Genomic DNA, 15,305 nt, shown 5'->3' on the forward strand with positions numbered 1-15,305 from the left:
CCACAAGCTCAAGCATTCAATAGCAGCATTTCAGAGCCCCTCAGTGAAAGCCCAAAGACAAACACTATTCCTTTTTTTTTCCAGCATACTTTCCAAAGTGCAGATGTTGCAGAAGTGTCACGTTACGAGGATTTTACCTCTGTTTTTAGGGATGTTGCAAATTGTATATGTGTGTGTGTGTGTGTTGGTGTGTGTGAGAGAGGAGGCCAAAACTAAAGGTCTTAAAAAGTTCACAGCCTGCAGTGGAAAGTGTTTCTCCATCTCCCACAGATATCCTCAGTCTCTCCCTCCGTTAGCTACCGAGCTGGAAGCAATTTGGTTGTTACTGAAAATCAGTTGACATCTGGGAATTCTGACAGTAACAGCACACATATTTCACCCTTCCACGAACTTAACATACATTTGGTAAAGAAAATGTGTCATGGCTAAGTTTGTGGCAGCTCCCAATCCGTCTAATCATCCTTAAATGTCAGTATGGCATAGTGAGAGATGTGCATCATGTGTTTTTCTTTCTTGGTGCGGTCTGATGTGTTTCTTTGTCTTTATTTTGCCTGTGCTGACATGTTTATCTGCGCTGGCTGTTTTCTCAGTACACTCTAACCTCTGGCTGTCCCCTCGCTCAGTGTTACAGGTGGAAAATGCTGTTTGTGTCTCTGTCTCTTTCCCTGAGTCCCTGAGCAACCTCAGCCAAGCTGATACATCACATCAGTCCTGGGGGCCCCATCTTCTCACTGTCTCTCTTTCTCTGTAGTGTTTCGCCATTTATCACAGTAACAACTTTGAATATAATTTGCGTGTATTTAATGGTACAGAGGAATATGAATCTAATTAGACAAATGTATTTCCATCTGTCTGTCCATATAGCTAGTTGTATATATGTCTTTCTTCAAGGCTTATAAACATCTAGGTTTATAAGACTTTTTCAAAACTTTCAAACAAGCCTTGTCAATATGGTCTTTTACACTGAAATAAAAATTGCTATTGTGAATCTTGTTTGCTACCACAGTTCTAAATTTAGTTCCGAATGAATCACAACTCTAGTAGCAACACTGTAACCCATCGAATTAATGCTACAAATTAAACCAGAACCAGGCCCATAGCCAGCTATGAGACCACGAGGTCCGGACCTCCGTGAATTTTTCATGTTCAAAAAATAACATTTGTTCTTTGAATGACTTATTTGATGTTATACTCCTCTTATGAATGCCTGCAATGACATGAAGAATTCATGTTTGCAAGAATTTTTTTTGCGTCCCTGGTATGAAAATGATTGCTGCGAGTCACTGGTGGAGGAAACAAGTCTTCAGGGATGTTAGTGAGGGTGCGGGCGCAGCTATTAGAAGTGTCTTTGGACTTGTCTTTTCCACATGAGTAAAAAGAAAGTTCATAAATTAGGAAGTTGCAGTTTAGAGAGTCAGCGATATCTTTATCTTATTTGCAAAAGATTGGAAATATTTTCGGTTTATTTTTATTTATTTTTAGGCCCTGTCCACATGAACATGGCTATTTTTAAAACCGCAGCTTTATCTACGCAAGTTCAATAAAAGCGAATATTTTTGAAAACGCCGGTTGCAGTGTTATCGTGTAGACAGTGGAACTGGAGTTTTTGGCTTGTAACGGAGCCTGCATTGTTATCTCTGCCTATTGGAAACTTTTTCGGGCTTCTGATTGGCCAACATGGCTTTAAGGTTGAGATTTCATCACCACCTGTTGGTTTGGCATGCTCTTGACAGTTTACTTTTACTTAAATACATTCCAAAGCATAAGATTGTACTTTTTACTTCACTACATTTTATAGAACATATGATATATATCCTTATAATATATCACATGCTTCGACATGCAGAAGCGGTGTCTGATTCAAGATCGGACTGATTCTTTCAATGAACCTTTTAAATCGAATCTTTCCCTGGCTGACGCTGAGCCCGATAGATGCATTTGTATGGCACATTACCCAATCACACACGATGCTGTTGAGCTTATGAATGCAATTACTTTTGTACTTTCACTTGAGTAAAATTAAAAAAAGGAGTACTTTTACTTTCACTGAAGTATTATTTTATTATACATATCTGTACTTTTAAATCTCTACTTACTCAAGTACTTGATTTGTGTACTTTGTCCACCACTGGTCATAAACATTAATCCATACGCTGTCAAAAACAGTACACTGCTACACACAGATCTGTAGAACAAGTAGGTTACATAATGAAATGAAATATACAAAAACTAGCCACGAAGAACTCTATGCTATGTCATTCAGTGTAGTTATATTTTCACAAATCATGCTAAAAATGTTCATTATAGCACTAGACAAAGTTATTGTAGTTGTTCGGAGCCCCGCACATGACATGACAAAAAATAAATAAATTGTGCGCACAATATACTAATTCATTCCCTCAATTTACTAAAAGATGCACACGATTACTATTGCGTTCCTTCGATCTACTATTGCGTTCGCTCGATTTGCTAAATCGTGCGCACGATTTAGCAAATCGAGGGAACTAATTAGTTAATCATGCGCACAATTTATAAATCGAGTTAAAGCAATAGTAAATCAAGGTAACGCTATAGTAATCGTGTGCTCGTTTTAGTACATTGAGGGAACAAATTAGTAAATCGTGCACACGATTTAGCCTTATATTTTTTCCTGCGTGTCACGTGCGGGGCTCCGTATAGTTATCTATTATTGCATGAATAATAAACAACTGATTAAATTTTCCACCCTTATAGTATAGGCTAACATTTTTTATTGCAATAAATAGGGTGTGATTTAAAAATAATCATCCCTCCAAAACAGAGAAAACATCTTTCACAAAAATCTACATGTTTTTATAAGTGTTTATAGTGTATATAATGAGTTGTATTTGTAGGGGTTATTATAAACACAATTCTTTAGCACCAACCCCCAACCAGCCCCGGACCTCACTAATTTCAAAAGCCTGGCTATGGCCATGACCAGAACTAGATCTGTTTCACCACATCAACAACATTTCATTTATGTGAATGTTAGTGATGTCGTTTTGCTGTGTCACGCAACCACATACTTGCTTGAAGATTTAGATGAGAACACACTCTTTCATTTATGGCCGCCCCCGCCGAACCAGCCACCCACCCTGTCCAAACCTGCTTGTTGCTTGTTCCAGAACCTCATAATTTACAAATACATAATTTGCATCTCTTTCTTCCACCACTCTGTTCCTTCCTTTATTCTGTCTTTTTCATAAACATACACTCACCTGTTGTCTTTGTTATACAACACAGTTGAGCCAATGCATTTGTTGTTTGTCAAACAAATCTTCCATTTCAGTATCAGATGACTAAATTTTGAGGCAAATTGCCACATGTTGTTTTTCAGCATCTTTTGGTCATCTGTGTTTTTACAGGCCAGTGGTAAAGACCAAAGGTATGACTAAGGTGTTTATTTACAGCATCCCTTTCCTCTTTCCTGCAAACATGCTTTTATCCCTTTATCCCTTCACCTTTTCAAAACTCTGTTTAAACTCTCACTTTCATTTTTTGCCCACGTTGCCTTTCTTCCATGTTTCTCTCATTGGCGTTCTCTTTGAGAAGGGATCATGTTTATGTCTGCAGTCTGCGTTTCAGTCAGTCGTACCAGTATGTCTCCAATACCTAAATCCAATTACATAGTCTGAGAAAAAAAAATCTAATCTAATGGCCCTTAGAATGTTGGTTCTTCATGAAAGGAAAAAAAAAAACTTAAAATGTTTTATTCATATTTTTTCCAGGTTTCTGTATTTATAACCCACACATGGAAAATTAATTCAGCAGATCATTAAAAACAGAAACATATGCAGAAACTCCAAACACTGGAGATCAGTAATATAGTGTGAAATGACTTAACACTAAGCACCAAACTCATAAAAATGCATTAGTATTTCATAATAGCCTGTTCGTAATGGTGTGTGGCACTGCCAAGCAACAGAAACTTTCCTAATCAACTGAAGTCGAAAGCAAGAGAATGAGGTGGAGAGGGTAATGTTTTGTTTATGAGTTTTTTAAAGTTTAAATATGAAAACAGATTTGTCAAGTTTTACTGCATTATTTTATGTGCATTTAAAAATATGATTTATAATGTCTTTATGTTTTTTATTGCTAGTCAACTGTGCGGTATCTTGGTAATGTCAACATATCTACAGCACTTGTACAGTGATTGTATTTATTAGATATATATATATATATATATATACACATGCACACACAATAGGACTACTGTGCTCTTACCGGTATATATTTTCTTTATAGATTGGCTTTAATTGAAATGTCTTTTTTTCTAAACCAAGTTTTTCCACAAAACAACTAAAACGATTCAAATGTTTATTAGTTTTATTAGCAAATTATTTATATTTTTTCACTAAAACTTTATTCAGTGCCATTGTGTGACCTTTGACATTTTCTGTGGAAGAGCTTCTGTGGTTCTTGTATGATATACGTCAGATTCCTGTTGTGTCTCAGTCTCCGTCTCTTCCCTCCCTTTTCTCCTTTATTGTTGGTGGAGTTCAACCAATCCCCTCCCAGCCCATCATATCCCAGAGTCCCCAAAACCCAAGCATCTGGTTGTGCCTCAGCGACCACTTCCGACCACAGTTTTTCAAACAGGCAGAGAGGGCCTTCGTTCCCGAAAATAACTTGGACAGGGAGAGGCAAGCATGTAGCTCTCAGTGGCGATAGAGTTTCTCAGATCTCAGACGCTACTGTTGTGTAAAGAGTGTGAAATATGGGGACATTTTATGCTTCTTTTACATTTACATATGACCTTATGCTTCATACAAAGTACTTTTCAAGCTCTTGGTAAAAAAATGATTGTTCTTTGCTTTCTGCAGAGCAGGAGACAGAAGATCAAACAAAGCCAAGGAGTTCATTACCAAAACGCTGTAATCATGCGGATGGTTTGGGTGTAGTCTAAGGCCTAAACACACAGTCTATGCAAACAAAGCAAAGTTCGAAAAGCCTCTCAGCTAATATAGATTCATATTCATATAGCATCCCACATTTACTAGCTCACTCAAATTGATTTATTTTATCTACATAAAAGCTTTTAATGGTCGATACATAAAGCTTTTAAAGCGTCATGGCTGCCAAGCAACTCAATCCGACCCCAAAGCTCTTTAACAAAAAGACATAAACACATATGGAGCAAACTCTCTGCATCGCGAGCCTGTTTATTTGGTTTTTGAAATCAAAAGAATTAAAATATTGAGAGTGGAAGTTTCTCAACCATCTCCTCAGCTGTGCCATGTCATCTAGCTCGTAATATCATGTGTGTAACACGCAAACGTTAGCAACTATAGACTGTTATGTTTTGTTTTTCTGAAAAGGGCACAAACTTTATAGCTTAATCCACAAAAACCGAGCGTTGGAAGAAAGTGTGCTTGTTACACACAGATATTAAGATACTGAGCAGCTGTAACTAGCACTTAATGGGAAATTGATGGAACTCAAACCCTCAGTAGACAATTCCCATGTTGGACCACTCAATACATCTGTCCCTACCACACAGTCATTAAGCTTTCATTTACCGTTTCCCCAAATGACTTTTTCTTAGGCCAGTCCGGGGTCAATCCAATACACAGCAGAGGCTCGAGGAGAACTGGTGTAGATCTGAACGGGGTAAACCAGATCAGATTTCAGTCACTCTACTCCACTTCCCTGGCTCATCAAGCATCCCTGGAGAATGAGGTCACACAGAACATACACACACACACACACATATATGGCTGTTTCTTCATCTATGAGCACTTTTGGACTTGTGGACTTTAAGAAAATAAAGTCTCTTTAAACACTTACAGTTGATGAGGTGTACTGTATGATGATAACATTCTATGATTATAATTTGATTTTAATTAGATTTAAAATAATAAAATTACCATCTCTTCTGTCTTGTTAATTTCTAAATCTTTTATGGAATTTTAATTTAAATAGTTAAATACCATTTCCACGTGTTTTAAAAGAATCGAACAAAATTATTGTTTAAATATTACACACAAACCTATTCTTTTCACAAGAAATATTTACCTTGATTTCTCCTTGTTTTCTTCACACATCTCATTGCATATTTTTTTTGAATTTCCTAAATGTTCTTTTCTGACAATGTCGTCTCCTTCTTACACTAACTTCAGAAAAACAGTTCTTCAGTGTGGTGGAAATGATGCCACAATTGTAAGTCATAATTAAATATATATATATATATATATATATATATATATATATATATATATATATATATATATATATATATATATATATATTTGAATAAGAATATTTAAGCTTTTATTTTATTTTTATTTCACAATTTGTTTGGATTTAAATGTGTAATTACTTTTATAGAAGGTCATGTTTTAAAAATGTATTTCTCTGTGTCCACTAGTCTAGGCTGTTTTCTCTACATTCAGCCCAAATTGCAACCCTACAGTATATAGGATAAGTGGCATGGAAGATGGATGGATGGATGTCTGAACTCTAAAAGCAATAAAATCTATATATAAAATGCATTTAAATGTAGAAAAAAAAGTTTCCAGGTCAGTTTTATTGTAACTTCTTACATAAAAAAAAAAAAAAAACACTAAACTTTGTAAGTTAGAATTATCCCCGCAACATAAAAGTTGAATAAGTAAAGCACCTATATACAACAAAACCACTTGACTGCTAGTGGGCAGATATTCCATTCCCTTTCAAAAGCTTTAAAAGGGAAATGACTGGTGGTTATAAGGTGTTAATGTCCAAATTTGTTTTTGCCCAAGTTTATTCAAAGCAGCCTCATTAAAATCATGTACAGTACATCCATGAATAGGCATTAAACAGGGGTGGAGTGTGAGATTTAAGTCCTGGCATGCATACTTGTGCCTCTGTGTTTGTTCTGGCTTCCTCAAACAGCCACTTGTCCTTCACTGCATTGTTATTCACATGAAGTTCAGGGCCATTGTTTGAACTTTAAATGGTATCTGGTGGCATCGCCCTGTGGCCGTCTGAACCATGGGTCTAATTTCAAACCTCTGCTCTAGCGGTATGATGTAGTAGCTTTGCTATGTTGCGGTTTTGCCCTGTGCGTTGAAAACACAAGCTCGTAAAAACAACACGAGTGAGAAGAAAAGAGCTTCCTGGAAGGAGGACAATAGTTACCTTGAATGAGTCCCAGGTCTCATAAGTTTGCCAGCGAACACGCATGAATGTATGTGTGTGTGTGTGTGTGTGTGTGTGTGTGTGCATGTGCCTGCAGTCATTTCACAGTTTTCTCTCTTCCTTCTCGCAGCCGCCACCACTCTGGAACTTTCTGATTATTTTACTGGGAAAGAAAAAGTAAACATGGCAGCTGTGTGTATGTGTGTGTGTGAGTGCAGGACAATTGCAGTTCTCACAGGGAGCAGCCAGAGCTAGACATAATGACTCACCTCCCGGCCTGGTCAGGTACGGGTGAGTGACGGACTCGTCTACTAACATACACACACTTCTCACTGCCATGACGGTGGGCTGATGGCTCTGCTGCTCCTCTATGGCCATTATTGTCCAAAGAGAAGCACGAGGCATCCGTCCAATGGCTCTGTAGGTTGGCTTGAATTTATTGTTGTGTGGGACGGGCCGATTCTCTCGTGGTGCCAGGTCGTAGAATGGCCGGAGTTGGTCATGTTGACTCACAGTGGGTAAAGTGGGTTGGAGACACATATCTGAGCTGAGAGGTGGTGATGGATGGATGTGGTCATTCAGAGGTAATAGCTAACGCAAATGATGGTGATTATTGAGGTTTCTTCAGCAATAGGCAGAAGGGCATAAAAAGGGGAAGCTCATGGATTCGCTAGACCACCCAGACCCATAGAAGGATGAAGCACAGGGCTTAAAGGTCACTGAGAACAGCACTGGCTGAAAAAACCTCATGCACACATCTTATAAAACCTACTGAGCTGCCTTTTTAGACTGCATTTAAAGGTATTGTATTTTGATTACTATGAACATTAATGTAGAAGGCACTAAAGAAATTAAAAGGTATAAAAAAAGTTTTATATGTTACATGATAAAGTGAATGTAGGCATTACAAAGCTACACAAACTATATAAAAAAATGGATATTCATTTTAAGATTTGTATAAAAAAAAAATGATGGCTAAAATTATAGTTATATTGAAGTATTGGTGTTTTTAAAGACTAAATTTGAGTGCCGGATGATGGCAAACATATTCCAAATGTAAAATAAGGGAAATGCGTATCCTCTGTGGCGCAATATGGTGCATCCTTGGAAATGCTGATTAGCTATAATATTATTTTTCGATTCTGAATTGATTATATGAGTCATGCCCAACATTTTCTTGCTGTCACTTTTGATCAAACGAATGTGTTCTTCCTGAATAAGAGTATTAATTTCCTTTAAAAAAACAAAGAAAAATAAACTTTCTGATCATACATTTTAAAATGGCAGTTTACATATATAAATAATTTATATATAATAAAGGTACAAAAAAAAAACGTTTAAGCTCAGACAGGTTGAACATTGCAAAACTAAACTTTGTTGCAAGAAACACATTAACAAACGTTTTTAATAGAAATTTCAAAAGCAGTAGTTTTTTGGTAACAATCAAGTCTCAACAGTCGCATGACCAATTTACTGTGTCCTTGCTGAGTAAAAGTAATATAAACCTCTGACCAGTAATGCAGAAGGAGGTTAGGTAGCTCACACACATATTTGATTCCCTCTCAAAAATGTATGCCATTTTGACGCTCACTCAGTAAGTATGTATCATCTTGACCCAATATAAACTTGCTCCTTTTTTCACACTCTTTCATGCTCTCATACACACTCACAGAAAAACACAAGCTCTCATTAATCAAAGTTCTGAGGTGATTGATTATTTCAGTCGATGTATTTGTATTGCGCTGGCCCACCTCAATTCGACCTGAGCACTTTTCTGCGTTCCGCTCCAGCAGAGCTTACACACACACACTCATGTACACAGTCGCTCTCCATCACTGCACTGTTATTGTGAAATAAGAGCAGGGCCTCAGCTTTAACAAAGGAATAATTGTCAAACACATTTTTCCTCTCTTTTTTGCCCTCATTCTCTGTTTCTCTCTCCTGCTCTCTTTCTTTCTGAAAGCAATGGCAAAGTCAGCAGAGTACACACATTTCAGACAGCTGTGAAAACAGATTGGAGGGGAAAAAAGAAAAGTTTGGGGGGAATCATTTTTCAAGGTGGATGAGGAAAGGAGTGGGTTGACGCGCCGGTGTCGTGATTCACACTCTCACTCAATGGGGCGAGGGAACATTAAAAGTAAAGTAGCCATATTACACCCATGGTGCTCCAAGATGTGTGCCACAGCTGGAACAGTCACAACACACATCCTTCAAACTCCGGCCAGGCGAAAATGAAAACTTCCCTTTGGGGTAATCGCTGTCATAAAGATGGCGAACGGTTACTGACGTATTACGATGTTACACTTTGAAGAAAGTAAGGCAAATCCTAAAAAGTAAGTTCAGCTTAAAAGAAAAGAGATGTGAGGTGGAATTAACTTGCTATGTTTGTTTATTAAAGCACATTAAAAACTCTGAGTGTGTTGGGATAGATCAGCACCTTGGACAGCTCTCAGTTGTAAACCATGTGTGTGCACGAGTGAGCGTGTGCGTTTGTGGGTCGGTGGGCTTGTGCTTGTTTGTCTTGGAATGGAAAGAAAAGGTAAGGAATGAAAAAAGAAGCAAAGAGACGAGGTCTGTGGCTAAATTGAGATGCTGCAGGAGGGAGATTGTTGCAGTTCTCTGAAGTTCAGTCTAATCTCACCACAGTGAGGGGCTATAATCAGCTTCACCTCTTCACAACGTTCACTCTCTGACACCACAGCCACATTTTTCCATCTGTTCAATTCGCCTTGGCGTGCCATTTCCACCAATCACCTTTATTTTGAGTTTTGGCTTAAATGACAGTTCTGGGTACAGTTCAGGGGGATATTATAGCCGAGTTTGAATGAAGAGTCAAATCTAATAAGTCTACATTACTTAAATATGTGTTGGGCTTGTTTTAGATAATGTTGTTTTATTGGCTTAGGAAGAACCACTGTGCTCCAAAAACCACTGTGGTCTCAAATCCCTTGCTATATTGGTCCTAGAGCAATGAAATGTGACCCAAATTGTTTTCTTTATCAGCACTTTTCCATAAGCTATTACTCCAAGAGACATTCCAATGCACACAGTGAAAGACAAGCTTCCAGATTTTGGCTGTGTCAGAATGTCAGAGCAGACAGAGATAACAAAAAATCTGATAGACCGATTAGAGCATTTTGTCATAATATGGCAATATCAGATTTTAAACGATATGGCAAAGAATCAAGGAAGGAAATGTTTGGTTTTAAGTCATTAATTACAAAGAGCTTGATATCTATAAATATATGCCAATATTTTGTGATCAAAGAGAGAAACATATATATACTTAGAAAGATATACATAAAAAAAGAATCAAAGAAGCTATGTTTGGTTTTAAAGTCATTCATTGCAAAGAGTTTGATATCTATAAATATATGCCAATATTTTGTGATCAAATAGAGGGAAATATATATGCACAGAAAAATATACATTGAAAAGAAAACATATACTGTATATAATTTAGTATGTAACATCATATAAAATGTAACATCTATATAACATTTATGTGCATATTATTTTTTCATTTTATTTTCATTTATTTATTTTTACAGATTTGTATACATACTGTATGTATACATAATCCATATTAATTAATGCACATTTCCCAACACTTCAGCTCTCACCAACTTTTTAATCTATTTGTTTTGAAGAGCCCATGCAGGTCCCATTAGAATGAATGCATCCACTTCACAACTAATGTTCTTAAAAGCCTGTTGGACTGTATGTGGTTTCTACTGAGACCCAGAGATTCTCTATAGTGATACAAACACAAACAGTTATATCTGAAGCAGATGTTAAATGTAGAAATTATATTGGTTTTATAATCCGTTTAGAGGTGAATCGATAAGCTTTTTTTTTTAAATGTGTCTTGTGCTTTTGAGAATATTATTGTTGGCAGCTATGTGGTCACGTACGACAAGTCAGCATAACAATGCTTTTCTTGACCTATTTCTTTTGTCTTCACACGGCCTTTGATTCATTATCAGTAGATTCAGTTGAACCCTATCACGAAACGGCACCTGCATGTCCTTCATCAAGTTCATCATAGTTGAGTAAGTCAATTGAGTAAGTTTCAGTGGCTGAAACTGCACATCCAGACAGACACACAAACATCTACATACAATAAGACAGATGTCACTGGTTGCTGAGACATGAGACAAAACATGTGCCGATTTTCCCTGCAATTAGGATTTAAGATTCAACATTTCCATATCTAGAAATGGCATGACATTCACTCACTACTCATCAAGAACATAAATATGCATCTTTCAAAGTAACATTACTTCCATTAATTCCCTTAGAAATTGTTTATTTCCTGTTAGTTAATAGGTTTAAAAGTTTGGGCTCAGTAATATTTATTTATTTATTTAAAAATTAGTTAATGTATAATTGTATTTAGCAAGGATTTCCATGTATTAAATTAAAAGTCCCAGGCAATTGATTCATAGTTACAAAAGATTTCTGCTTTAAAAAGTATTTTCTTTTGAACTGTGCAAAGAATCCTGGAAAAAGATTCCACAAGAATATCAAGCAGCATAACTGTTTTCAACATTCAACATCAAGGGTCATGTGCCACAGAAATATGTGTATATCATGTGTAATGACTGCTGGAAATGTAGCTGTGTGTGTACTTCATAGAAAATATCATTTGGTCAGTATAAAAGTAACAGAAGTCTATGGAAAGTCACCACAATTCACAGAGATAAATGTGTACGCATGTGAGTGTGCGTGCATGTGTCTGTGAGATTGAAGTAATTGTGATTATATTTTATGTTTGGACTTTTTATTAATGAATTAAATAATTTAGTTAGTTAGTTAGTTCAGATTACTAGAAACAGCATAAAAAAAACTAAATGGCTCCTGCTTGATTTTATGATGAATGAAACTGAATATGATATGATGAATATGATTTTATCCTTCAAAAAAAAAAAAATATTGCCAATGTTTATACTAAATATTCCACACATTATTTGGTAACAAGTTGTTGTTGACCTATTTACTTATAGGCAAGGAAAAATTGTGAAAAGAATAAGAAGTAGATCGCATCCAAACATATGTATAGCACCAGAACCAGTGTTGTCAAAATATGGAAGGTGGAAATGCGATATGATAGGCTGATATAAACAGCTCTTATCACACTTCCCAGTTATCTGATTATCATGCTGTTATCTGCGTTATTCCTGCCAAGGCAGTCGCATTTATAGTCTCTATCTCTAAATTCTTTCACTAAACTCTGTGTGTGCTGTGATAAAAAATAAAAAATACAAAATAAAAGGGAGGAAGAAAGAGCGAATGAATGAACAAGATATGATCCTTCGGGATGTGCGTGGGTAAATCTTTCAGGGGAAGAAACAAACAAGCGACAAGCCACAACTGGACCCCATTATGATTCATGGTTGAATTAGTGTCCTTGTTTGAGGATGAGGAGGGTCACGGGGCACAATCCCCACACACATACACGCTCATCCAGACCACATTTGTGGTTTGGCTTCGGTACACCCTCATACGCTCACCAGAATCGAACATTATGATTGTTGTTGTGTAGAAAACAGAAACAAAGGGAAAAGTAAATAATGGAGGGAGAGCATTTGGTCACGGACAAGCAGAGAAGAAGAAAACAAGTGAAAGGGAGAGTGAGAGGGCAGAGGAGGAAAGGTTGAAATGAGGGCAGCAAAACAAACTTTTCTAGAAGCACCTAAGTGACGTGTCACAAAGATGACAAAAGGTCATCCGAGGTCAAAGTTGAGAGAGTTACATAAATGCTCTCTGGCTTCTGGATTGGTGCAGTTTTAGCTGTGGAGTTCAAAAGGAGTTTGTTGCACTTTAGCTGCCTTAATGAAACACACAATTTCGGGTCGACACATTTCACTTTCTCTCCCGAGGTGTTTTGTCGAAGAATGAGATGCCAAAGTTTTTATAGTACGACTCGCCTTGCTGTTTAGTGTTATTATGTTTCTAAGCTCACTTTAGTTTCTGTCATAAATTGTAGAGCTGTAAATGCGACACAATCATAAAATGTTATATGTAAGTGTCCTTCTGCACTTTTCTTTTCAGAGCGCAGCAGATATTGTGCAGTCATCGCAGTCAAAGATTTGTGTGAGGTGAATTGAGCAACAGCAGCTGGGACTTTGCCACACTGGCTTCCAGCAGTTACTCTTTCTTATGTATTCTCTTCATCAACCATCCAAACACAAATGACAAAATCAGATTTGGACTTGTATAAATTTCTGCTCACCATATCAAATTTGAATACTGGTCTTTCCAGGCAATAAATGGTATACTTATTGTGTGGTTGCAATAATCTTCAAAAAAAAGAGTGGTAATACTAATTGAGAATTTTTAAATTATGTTCAATAACTAATAAATGTTCAATATTATCGTTCTATACCATTTTGATAATATTTAAAATAAATAGTTTAAAATGCATCATATTATAATATTCAGTACAGTACATAATGTACAGTATGAAAAAAATTCTATTCATTTTGAGATTTGAACATTTTTGACAGTTTATAATTGTGTGTTTTTAAAGATTAACTTTAAATGTTAGATAACAGCAAAGGTAGACAGGAAATGAGCATGAATAATTAAATACCTTGTATCAACCAATAGGATCATTGCATTGGCCAATGATTGGCTGATGACCAGGTACAGATAGGCCTATTCTATCTTAGCATCTCAGCATTTTTGGTGACTAAAGGCTGGAATCAGCTAGGCATTATACACTTTCCGATCACACGCTACCAGACTTTCAAGTCGTTCTGAACACAATGTGAAAACAACGTGCATTCTAAAATCAGCTTTAAAAAATCTAATGATATCCTCTAACTGGATGGACTCATATTCTGAAGCTAGAATATCTTTCTTTGAGAGTCTGTGCCCATCATAGACTTTAAATCATGTTGCCCTAAGTATAGTATAGCTTAGCTAACTAACCTGTTTATTTGAGTTTAAGCACTTTTAACACACAAGGCTGGGATTGTAGACAGAACACTGGGAAAGGCCAATGGCCTGAGCCCTTAAAACCCTCTGTGGCTAAACTTTTAACCCCTCTCATGTTGAATCAAGATCAGCTGTAGGTTTTTAAGTGTGGGGGGAGCGCGTGGAGGATGTGTAGGTAGCTCGTCGCTCTCTAGCAGAGGTGAGAAGAGGATTTATTTGTCCCTGGTGGGGGTTAGCTCTGGGTTTAGTTAATCCCAGGCTGCTTGTAAGGTTAAACTCACAGATTTCCTGCAACAGATGTGCTGGAGTTTGCGTGTGTGTGTGTGTTTATTTTCGCAGGGGCCGTCGAGGAGGTGCATAGATGTGTATACTGAGCGCAATTAAGAGATTCGAAAGTGTGGGAGTCATCAAGGAATTGCCAACTCTGTTTGACCTTATTCGTTTGTTCACACTGTTCTCTGACGCAGGTGCCTCCACGTTACAAATCTCCCCGAAGACCCTGCGGGAGAGTGTAATTAAAGAAATAAAAAAAAAGAGAGAGAGGCTGCTGTTTAATCCAGCACTTTGGGGCTCGGTGTAATTCTGATGACCCGAGTTGTCACCCTTTTTGTGACCTCGCTGCCATATTTCACAACCCTTCCATAAACCTCTCCCCAGGCCGCAGAGGTTTCGAGCGCCTTCCAAGAATGTCTGACACACAAAGTGACCTTCCTTTCCTACTGCCTCAGGTTTGCATGGAATACAGGCACATTCATAAATTTCCATCAATTCAAATGGAAAATATTCTTGTTCTCTTCCACACTATTTCATTCCTCTGTCTCCACGTCCGCCTGTGTGGCTGAGCATGGTTGACTGATGGCTCTTTAAGTGTCTGGACCATCTTAGGCATGACATCAGGGGTCAATTCGGTTGTGATATCATCAAAGCCAGACAGTCCTGTGCCATCGCAGGCACCTCTCCAAGCCAACTAGGGATTTTTACTCAGATAAACTTCAGTATGGTTTAAAGCAGATGAAATTTAAGGTCTATGATGTCAGCACATTTTTGTGGCGTTATGTGACAAGCCCCCTGAAATCATACGTTCCACCGCTTAAAACACTTGTCATGGCCGTTTATCAGTAGACTTAGCCACTGTGACCATTACGAAAGCTAAAAGCATTTGAATCTATGCTTGATTTGCTTTTACAATGTCTAAACCATGAATCAGTGTTTCTGTAGATGTA

Source organism: Carassius auratus, chromosome 7 (assembly GCF_003368295.1).
Source record: "Carassius auratus strain Wakin chromosome 7, ASM336829v1, whole genome shotgun sequence".
Lineage (NCBI taxonomy): Eukaryota > Metazoa > Chordata > Actinopteri > Cypriniformes > Cyprinidae > Carassius > Carassius auratus.